The sequence below is a fragment of the Physella acuta genome, unplaced genomic scaffold (assembly GCF_028476545.2).
Source record: "Physella acuta isolate Inbredline_101_S28 unplaced genomic scaffold, ASM2847654v3 ptg000877l, whole genome shotgun sequence".
NCBI lineage: Eukaryota > Metazoa > Mollusca > Gastropoda > Physidae > Physella > Physella acuta.
In genome coordinates this window covers 368,715-380,000 of record NW_026732394.1, presented here as the reverse complement: position 1 = coordinate 380,000, position 11,286 = coordinate 368,715, and the positions used below count along the sequence as shown (strand labels likewise).

General features: G+C 33.4%; 1 protein-coding gene across 5 annotated transcripts in view; it reads right to left on the bottom strand.

The window, feature by feature from the left end:
- Positions 1-9,468, bottom strand: part of LOC131952575 (sodium-dependent neutral amino acid transporter B(0)AT1) — a 38,205-nt gene extending 28,737 nt beyond the window's left edge. For 2 of the 5 annotated variants that reach the window (XM_059315314.1, XM_059315318.1), the window contains exon 1: positions 9,309-9,421. The gene's annotated coding sequence lies outside the window, so the exon portion shown is untranslated. Of the gene's footprint in view, positions 1-8,893; positions 8,911-9,293 lie in introns of those variants that run through there. The other 3 variants (XM_059315316.1, XM_059315315.1, XM_059315317.1) reach the window with 3 other exon arrangements.
- Between the last annotated feature and the right edge of the window lie 1,818 nt (positions 9,469-11,286).

Sequence of the window (11,286 nt, the reverse complement as noted above, 5' to 3'; positions counted from 1 at the left end):
CAGAACAAAACCAAACACAACACACAAACACAAATGCAAACATGCAAACGCAAAAACATATACAAAAAGGTGGCCAGAAAGATGAGAAACGGGAAAAAAAATTCTGGTTTGCGCATTTTTCTGGTTTACGCTTTTATCTGCTTTATCTTTTAGGGAACCACACCAAAGAAAACACAAATGCAAACTCAAAAACGAAAACTCAATCTCAAACACTTTATCAAACTACACTTTCCCAGAGGGCCGCACTTTAAATAACATTAAAAATAAGTTAAAAAATATTGATTTTAAGAGAGCATCGAAATAACAAAAACTATTAAACTCTGTGTCGACTAATCAGAAAATAAATACAATAATCTTAACTCTTTAAGCCCGTAATTATTTTCGGTGACCAGAAAGAAGCGCAACGGGAAAAAATGCAACGGAAAAAGCGCAAAACAAAAAGCGCAACGGAAAAAAGTGCACACAGAAAAAAGAGCAAACAGAAAAAAGCACAAACAGAAAAAAAGCACAAACGATAAAAGGGCAAACAGAAAAGGTAGGAAGGTAGGTAGGCAGTTTTGCCATAGGAACGGGTTGTTATGGTATGCAAGCTAGGTAGTTCGGACTAGGGAGAATGTGAGAGATACTTCCTGTAATGTTGATATCAAGGATAGTTGTATGTTTATTTATGCGAGAATAGTAGTTGAATAAATATTGACCAAGAAAATAACAGGCATTGAGTAAAGCAATTATTATCGCCTGTATCGTGGTGATGGAAATACACATGGTAGTGGTATGCTTTAAATGGTAGTAGATCACATGATCAAACACGACACTCTCACAGCAGTCCTAACAGTCATGTTTAAATGTGTCATCTAGTCCATATAGGTCTTTGTGCTAAATTTATCTTTTGCACAATTTTCGTTGTGTTCTTTTCTGGTTGCGCATTTTTCCGTGTGCGCTTTTTTCCCGTTTGCACTTTTTTCTGTGTGCGCTTTATTTTGTGTGCGCTTTTTTATGTTTGCGCTTTTTTCTGTGTGCGCTTTTTTCCGTTGCGCTTCTTTCAGGGAACCAATATTTTCACGCTTTACTGGAATTATTATATTTTATTTTTTTCCAGTACCCCTGGGGCTAAACTATCCATATCTTTTTACCCCTTGATTTAAACCCAAACATTTTTGATAAAAATTATTAATAATTATTTATTTATTGAAAAAAGATAATTAGTTTAAAAGATGGAAAAAAAAAGAGTTGATATTTTCAGGCAAAAAAATACGCTTCTTTAAGGAAAATTAATGATAAAAATTACGTTTCATGGGTTCTTAATGATAGAAAACAAACGTACGTCCATTTCTCTACAAAAATCATGGAACGGATTTGTCTTAGTAAAAATACTCTATTTTGGTTAATTTTAAAATGTGGCGCCATAAACGCTTAGATACGGCCGCTGAATAGCATTCCGCAGTATTAAAAAAATGCCGTTTTGCAAGTTGTTTTACAAAAAAATTCTATAAAATACAAATTCAACCTAACGGGAAAATTACAAGAAGTAAATACAACGAAAAATGGCTGCTCTAGCGTTATAATGACCTACATTTATTATTAAAAACTTGGATTCCGAAAAACATGGAATTAAATAAAGAAAATTTTATTGGACACTGGGAGCATCGTTACGTTATGGCAGGCAGACCTGTCAAATGCTGGGAGCATTGTTACAATCCTAAAGAGTTAATATTAATCTATTATAAATATGAGCCCTAGAATAATCAATGCGGTAGGAATAAAAAAAAGAATTCCTATAATAGCAATATTTAGCATGATTTCAATTTCTTTTTAATCCCCCCCCCCTCCCTGGCATAATTATTAAACATTTTAATAGATTAGTTTTATTTGACCCTACTGTTATTAAAATTAATCCATCTTTCTAGGCATATAAGCAAAAATATTTGACATTCACACGTTTAATGTTTTAGCAAAGTGCATGTATTTAATATTTTCTTCATGTTTGATTGATGACTTACGCAAAAGACAAAGAATAAAAACTTTGCCGACAATAACAAAATTTAAGTCGTTATATAAATAAAAAGTAATTGTGGTAAGACAATGTGATGCAAGTAAAATCATGGCATGTGTTGATGTTTACTTTTATGGTTCTAGATAATATAGCGATGACGGGATGACAGACTGACACACTACATTATTAGTAAAATATGTCTATAAACCAATTTTTATTATAGTTACAGCAGTTACATGCTAATTATAATTGTTTAGTACTTTAAAATATTTTAATTTTAAGTTACCACGGTCCGTGAATTAATTCAAATAGTGTAGGTGAACCGGGTATTAGAGAACATTAGGGCATAATACAATTTCAATAGAGTTGGTAATGAACGGAATGTATTACTATAACTGGTCCATAAACCAATCATAATGATAGATGCAGTCTTTATAATGCTACTTATAATAGATCAGATGAATTAAAAATAATTAAAACTTAAGATCTAAGAATTCAGATGGAAAAATTTTACCTTGAAATGATTACATTATCAATTAAGTTTGATTTAAAACAAATGGTTTAAAGTTAGAAACACTTAAATTTTAAAACTTTACTATACGCAGTGTATTCAAAGTTTTCTTGTATTAATGATAAGTCAAGTTTCATTTCTACGGCATAATAAAATGTATCTTTTGCAAATTTAAACAGATTACACTAAACTGATATAAAATTTTATGTTTTGAAGTAAAACCCAACAATTATTTTTCCCAAAAAAAAAAAGATATAAAATCTGCATTTTCCTAATAGTATGTCGAAGTATCATAATTCTATGTATTTCTTTTGTTTTCATATGGAAGTTAAAATATAAAAATAACCTTTTCTTACATTTTTCATTTACAGCATTCATTTCTCAATGTAAACAAGTTAATTAAAAAGTCTAGTGACATTTAAGCGCAATTTCCTTATGTTATCTAAAAATAGCTTTGTCGTAGCGTAAATCAAGAGCAGGGTTAGTAAAACCATTGGTTAGTTATTAAAACGTTTTTTATTAAAAAAAAATTTCAGTATTTTACATGTTTTATTTACAATAGAGTTACATGACTAAAAACCATTGCGCGCCTAGCTACTGAACGTGATGACGCAGCCATTGAACGTGATGGCGCAGCTATTGAACGTGATGACGCGTGTGGTGTGTTTGGAAAAAATGCCTACTAATTCGGTCCAAAGTTCAATTAATTCAAAAAATTTTTTGTGACCGAACGAAAGGATATTTTTGAAAACTTTCTTCGGCAATATTGTTCTAAATTATGTCAGGAATCGATTGGTACATGTTTCAAGTCACTAAGTGGTCTGGTTGCCGAGATATGGGCAAACAACTGCATTTTTTCGAGGTTTTTTGGCTTTTCCGGGAAATCCATGAAAGAAACCCATAATTTTTATGGCCTATGCTCATCCTCGTAAGTTGCTTAACATAATTGCTTTTGGAACTAGTCATCGATATTGCTTCGTTGAGGAGGAGATACAACTTAAAGCTGTGGACACACATTCATCCATCCATCCATCCATCCAGAAATGACGGGTTAATAAACGCAATTCTCCAGAATGGAAATTGCGCTAAAAATCCATTGAACGTAATCTAATTCTAATTCTAAAAAGAATTGTTCCTAGCTTATTTTAGAAGTACATGTAAACCCAAGTAGATCCCTTCCTTTGGGATTTGAATACTTTGCGTCCTTGGGGGTGGGGGGGGGGGGGGTTCTAAAATATCATGAAAAACTAATTCCGCAAAAATATTGCACACGAAGCCCCCAAAGACGTTCTATCAACAAAATCACCAAACAATTTCTGGCTAAGAAGAAGATTATAAAGATCGCCATTCATGAAATTTAATCTAAATGAAACAGTGCTCAAGTTATTTAGATTAGGAAAGGTTAAGTACAAGTTCCGAATAACTGAGGTTATACAATAGTCAAAAGTAATCTAACATCTCATTCTTTTAAAAATAACTGTCTACCTAACTGAAACAGTACTTAAGTTATCATTTAACAGAAATCATAAAAAGTTTATAAAGTAACGTGGGCAGTTAATACTGAAACTTTGTCCACCTAGCTTAAACATAAAGGAAGTTATTGGCTTTTGATATCCAGCTAACAGAAATCGTTCAAAAGTTGAAAGAATACTACAAATTTGATATAATACATATGAAATTGTGTCAACCTAACCAAAATAAAATCTGTTTACAAACATACTCACACACACACACAGACAAAATTGCAAAACTAAATTTTTTTTACTCAGGACAGTGTAGAATGTTTTGATCCAAATCTTCATTTTGATTTTTGCATGATTAAACAATTTTTTAAAACTTTGTATTTAATAAAGTAAATATTATAAATTAAGTTTGAGTTTTAATTATTTTTTAAAATGGCTTTCTAAATTTGACAACTGTAAACATTATAACTACTTTCTTTAGTTAATTAGAGTGCTGAAATCAATATGATAAAAAAGACGTATGTTATCTATTAGGCCTGTACAGCAAAGCAAAGCAGCTAGCAGATGGTAATTTGAAACTCACTTTACTTTTGCTATCATTTAGGTCATAACAAAAGAAGGCATTAGATAAGTTTTTTTTATCAAGGCAGTAGAGGGTGTTACACAATTAAGTATACATTTTGGAATTAAGTAACTAATTATTTGGCAAATGGAGTTAGGCTCAAGCTAAACACTAACAAACCAAAGTTATGAAGCCAAATACATATAGTGAAGAACGTATTTATATAAACACACAAGTAGAGGAAGTAAAAAGATTTCACATATTAGGAAGCTTTGCCAATAATCAAGGTGACTGCTCCACTGAAATTAAAACATGCATCTCTTAAGCCAACAAGCCTTTGCAACCATGAAAATCTCCTCCAAGAACAAATGCAGACTTTTTTTTTAAAGAAAGGTCTTTAACGTCAGCCGTATAAAGGGGTCGAAATGTGATTTACCTTAAATTGGATATATTCTTTTACCAACATGAAGGTATAGACACTAATCTTAAAGCAATAACCATAGCCTCAGTTAGGGCAGACAATCTCAAGATAGACACATTGGGTAATCAACTGTGATTTACAAATGCTGGCCTCAAAATGGACATTTTCACTAGCCGAAAGAAAGACCCTCACCTCAGTTTACAAACAGTGAGGTACAAATACTAGCCTCAGAGCAGGTACCTATAATAATATATAATAATGGTACCAATAATCAGTTGCAGACATTGATATCAAAATGAGAGCTTTCATTTATTTTTTATTTTTAACTAGGCATGCTGCCCAGCTTCGCTTAGGCTTTCGAAAACATTGAAAATTCGAATGCTTAATTAATTCGCCCGAGGGTCGGTCTACGACCTAAGGAGTTATGAAGAGGTTCCTCCATGGACATTTTTTTTTATTTATAGCTCATATAAGGCGCCGGTCAGTCGAGACCCCCTCATCGTAGACTTTTCGGCCAACCGGCCCCCGTGTTCTGTTGCCCTAAGGCAAGATCCTGCCAAATTTGAAGCGCCTGCGGCACCGGGAAGTGCCCTGACAGGCACCCGACAACTTTGCTTTATATATTATAGAGATTAGCAAATTGCATAGATAAAGATTTCAATAAGTAATTAAGGCCTGAAATACTTTAGTATAGAAATGTATTGTTTGAATAGATTCTAGATCTAGGTAGGGTCTACATCTGTGTAAGTCTAGTTTTTCCGTAGACCTAGATCATCTAGATCTAGATCTAGAATCCAAATAGAATTTTTTTTTTAAGTTTAGCCCGAGCAAAATAAAAAAAAATAGATAACCAAGTTTGACTTGGTGTGTCTCGAACCTGCACCACCTGCGTGGTTTTAAGTACACTATCATCTCAGCTATTTAGGCACCTTATAAAACACGGAGAATGAAAGACGCATTTTAAAATCTTAACTTACGCGAATATGCCTATTCTTTCAAATTAATTTTTTTATCCCAAATTAACCAGCTCCAAACAACGATTTTGTATAAAATAATTAATTCTTGAAATAGTTTAGTCCTAATATAGAAATTTATTTTTTGAATAGATTCTAGAGTAGTTAGTCTAAATCTAGATCTTAGCGTCTACGTCTAGTTATTGCGTAGATTTAGATCTAGTCTAGATCTAGAATCCAAATAAATAAAATAAATTTTATGAGTTTCTATTTAAGTCTGTTAATTAAGAACTGTCTGATCTACTTTTGGCCTAATTTCTTTGTCTCGCAAGCGGCGCCTTAGTGAAAGTAGCTCTATATAATTTTCATCTTTCGAATCAAATTACTCTAAAATACCCTGTGTATAATAAACCAGACTATGTGTATTTGAAACTTCAAAGTATCAATTTTACACACATTACAATTAAGTGGTAATAACTTATGTTCAGTATGAGATGTGGTCCGTTCAAGTAATAATGCCATTTTATTATAATCTTTTTTGGTGAACACGAGGAGCGGGAAAATGTGTGCCGCGCAAGAATCCAATCATTTGGCTAGGTTTATGACTGCTTTTTTTATGTCACACCTAAAAACAGAATGTTTACGCTTTCTTCATTGATGATCGTTTTTATTATTTTTTAAACTGAAAGTATGAATTATTAGTTTCAGTTTAAAAAATAATAATTATTAGGCCTATTAGTTAGATTTCAGGTTTTGTAGTTTGGTATACTTACCCTTTATCAATTTTAAAAGCATAGCATGCTGATTGTGAACAGATAGTCATAAAACACAGAAATAAAAAGTTACAATGCGATGTGCCACACCCCCTCAAGAAAACATGTGTTTATTAAGCTGTTTATCTCACTTTACAACAGTAATTAAAATTAATTGTCAAATTTTTATTACTTATTGGCTAATATTAAGCACATGTTTACTAATAGTTAAAAAAAAACATAAGTAAAGTCTGTTTTAATGAAGGTCACAGGTCAAGTATTTTTTCCTTTAGTCAAGTTCAGTGAAAGGTGCCACCTGACTTCGGAATTTTTTTCATTAATAATGACTTTGCACAGAAAGTTAATAGAGTCTATAGTCTATATGCTGAATTGGCTTAGTTTATTAGTGTGCTAGCTATTAATTATTATTGATAGTCCTACTTTTTTTAATTAAAAAATCATTTTGAAATTGTCAACAAAATGCCTAAACACTGCTGTTTAAAGATAATTTCGGTAATCTATCGTTTTGGGTACGTAAAATCGCCCGCGACTAGTAATGTGAAAAACAGGTGACTCCTTAAATTTTAATAATTATTTCACATTTTGAGGAGGATTTGTGTTTTGAAAAATATAAAAATGTTTCCTTGTTTCATTTATGTACCTGTTTTCAAACAATTGAATTAAAACTTTTCAATAATAAATGAATACTAGCGATATTTCCAACAGATGCAACCATGCTCATTTACTATAGCAGCCATCTTGTTTAAGTTCTTTCTTTGTTAACTTATAGCGCGAGATCAGGGGAAAGCAACTCTATTTTACAAATGGCTGCTTTTTATATAGGAAATCCTGCTCGCAAACACTGCTGTTAAAAGTTAATTTCTTGGCTATATTGATATATTTAGCTATTGATTTAGGTTAGTTATTCATTTATCTATAATATTTGACACAAATATATCAAAATATATGGTAATCTATCGTTTTAGGTACGTAAAATCGCCCGCGACTAGTAATGTGAAAAACAGATGACTCCTTACATTTTAATAATTATTTCACATTTTGAGGAGGATTTATGTTTTGAAAAATACCAAAATATTTCCTTGTTTCATTTGTGTACCGGTTTTTAAACAATTGAATTAAAACTTTTCAGTAATAAATGAACACCAGCGATGTTTCCAACAGATGCAACCATGCTCATTTACTATAGCAGACATCTTGTTAGTTTTATTTTTATAGACTTATAGCCGAGATTCAGGCGGAAGTCACTCTATTTTACAAATGGCTGCTGTTTATATAGCAAATCTTGCTTGCAGATACTACTGTTTAAAGTCAATTTCTGGACTATATTGATATATTTAGCCATTGACTTTAGGTTCATTATTCATATATCTATAATATTTGACACAAACATATCACAATATACTTCTATTACAGCCTTGACAATGAGGTAACGTTTTCGTACATTAATAGCCGCGGGCGATAATCATATTATAATTAAAGCCTTGACAATGAGGTAACTTTTTCGTACATTACTAGCCGCGGGCGATTTTATGTACCCAAAACGATAGATTACCTAATTTCTTGCCTATAGGCCTATTGATAAATTTAACCATTGTTTTCGGTTTATTATTCATTTATCTACAATATTTAGATCTAGGCCTAATACAAATAAAAGGTAATCTATCGTTTTGGGTACGTAAAATCGCCCGCGACTAGTAATGTGAAAAACAGGTGACTCCTTAAATTTTAATAATTATTTCATATTTTGAGGAGGATTTGTGTTTTGAAAAATACAAAAATGTTTCCTTGTTTCATTTATGTACCTGCTTTCAAACAATTGAATTAAAACTTTTCAATAATAAATGAATACTAGCGATGTTTCCAACAGATGCAACCATGCTCATTTACTATAGCAGCCATCTTATTTAAGTTCTTTCTTTGTTAACTTATAGCGCGAGTTCAGGGGAAGGCAACTCTATATTACAAATGGCTGCTGTTTATATAGGAAATCCTGTTAATTTCTTGCCTATATATTGACAAAATATACTTCTATTAAAGCCTTGACAATGAGGTAACTTTTTCGTACATTACTAGCCGCGGGCGATTTTACGTACCCAAAACGATAGATTACCAAATAAAATTAATATATCACAATATGAATATACTTCTATTAAAGCCTTGACAATGAGGTAACTTTTCTGTACATTACTAGATCTAGCCGCGGGCGATTTTACGTACCTAAAACTACGAATAACCATAGACGTCGATAGTCTATCGACGTCGTCGATAGATTACCAATATTCTAGAACAGGGGTCTCCAAACTACGGCCCGCAGGCCGGATGCGGCCCGCGAGGTCCTTCCATCCGGCCCGCGGAGATCATTTTGTTTACGGAAAAAATCGTTTGTTGTTGATGGCTGAGGAACTTTGCCCAGAAAAATTAAAGACATGCCTGGAAGAAACTGGCCCCCGAACTGAAATTTTATATCTAGTTAATGCGGCCCTCGGACTGAAAAGTTTGGAGACCCCTGTTCTAGAATGTAGATTATCTAGATCTATATTCTATTTTAGATAGATCTAGATACGTAGATCTAGTTAATCTAAAGACAATGTACTGTTGGATCTATTCTATTCATTACATGTACACAACTCACAACATTAGATCTAGATCTAGCTAGAGTCTAGATCTAGATTCTACATCTACTCATCTAGACCTAAGGTTTCTCACTTTTCTCCATAATTATTTACTTTCCGGTTTAACTTTGCGCGTGCGCAAGCCAGATTCATTGATTATATTATAGGCCTAGATATGGCCTACTAGTGTGGACCTGTTCTATGTAAAACGAGCCGACCCGCTGCTTATCATACGCCGCTATTTAGTTGTTTTTTTTTACTTTTCAGTAATTTATAATTTGTGAATTCGACAGTACCAATGCTGCCATTGAAAATATTTGCTTAAAAACACTACCCCCCCCCCCCCCCCACGTGAAATCAGCCTCCTCTTAGTTATCTCCTCTAAGTTTAAAATCGTTTCAAACTAAATTATCTGCCCCTAATAGTCGTCACCAAACCCGTCTCTATGATTGTAAAATGTAAACAGAGTGAACACCGCTCACCAGATCATGTGGGGGTGGGGTGGGTAGTGATAGAGAGGAAGAGAGGGGACTGCAAAGGTGCGCTTGCAGCTTGTTTTCTAACTGATCCCAGAAGAGAATTATATATACGAGCCGGCCCGCGGCATAACATACGCCGCTATTTAGTTGTTTTATTTTCTACTTTTCAGTAATTCATAATTTGTGAATTCGACAGTACCAACGCTGCCACTGAAAATATTTCTTTATTTCTTTAAAACACTATAAGGACCATAACCCCCCTCCTTCCTCCCCCCTCTCCCCCCCCCCCCTTTTACGTTTAAAATCGTTGGCTCTGCTTGTAAACATTTAGAGTGAACACAGCTCACTAAGATCATGTAGGGGTGGGGAGGTAGGGATCGCGTTTACAGCTTGTTTCTTAGCGGCTCCCAGAAGAGAATTATATATATAGATAGATAGATGGCACAATATCTAAAAAAAAAAAAAACAATTATTTTCTTTTTATGTACAACTAGGCATTAGCCTAGTTTTAAAACCAGAGGCTATGGAGGATGAGGGTCGCAGACACTTAGAGGACGTCAAAAAGTGGTAGAAAAAAATAATAATAAAGCGGGAGTGACCTCGTCTAAACTTTCTCGAACCCCTTTCAAACATGTGCCCTTAATCACGTGATACCTACGTCCGCCGCCACGGCGGTGAACACGGCTGTTGCCCAACGCCAGTGGCGTGCAGAGGGGGACGGGGTCCAGGCCCCGTGCATTCACGAAGGAAGATTTTTTTTTAAATTTGTAATTAAAATGTTTTTTCGATATGTTGTGTCATGGTGTCATCGTAACTTTCCATATATTTGCCAATCTCACCCAAAACAAAATGTAACACTCAATTGTCTATCACTCGTTTTGACATTACACTGTCCTTATCGCAAAACGAATATAGATAAAGCGTGAGAAATCTCCCCTAAACTTTCTCGAATATTCTTATTTAACACTACGGAGGATGGCAACTCGGGATATAGACATGATTTTTTAATCCATTTTTAATTACTTAAACTTTTTAAAATAAAATAGAATCTCGTAGAAAAAAAAAGAATTGCGCAACAAGTGAACGCCAAAAAATATGTGTATTATAGTGGGGAATATTATTAGTACTTTATAAATTCACATGCGTTTTTTTAGAAATTGGACAAAAGGCAGAAAATTAGATCTTTGACTTACATGTGAAATTTTATTCATCTATCTGAATTAGTACTCAAGTTATAGGCTTTTGAAATATTTGAAAGTAGAATAAGTGCAACTTCTGTTTACCGTCAATCGCTGAAAATTGATACACAACTACACATTTTTTATAATACTTATATAAGAAATTTCATCCACCTAGCTGTAACGGTACTTAAGTAATCGTGTTCCCAGACACACATACACACACACAAACATACGGACAAGATTGTAAAATTATGTTTTTCCTACTCAGGGAGGCGTAAAACGTCGAGATTTACAAAAATCTCAATTTTTTTTGCATGATTACAATACTTTCTCTATAC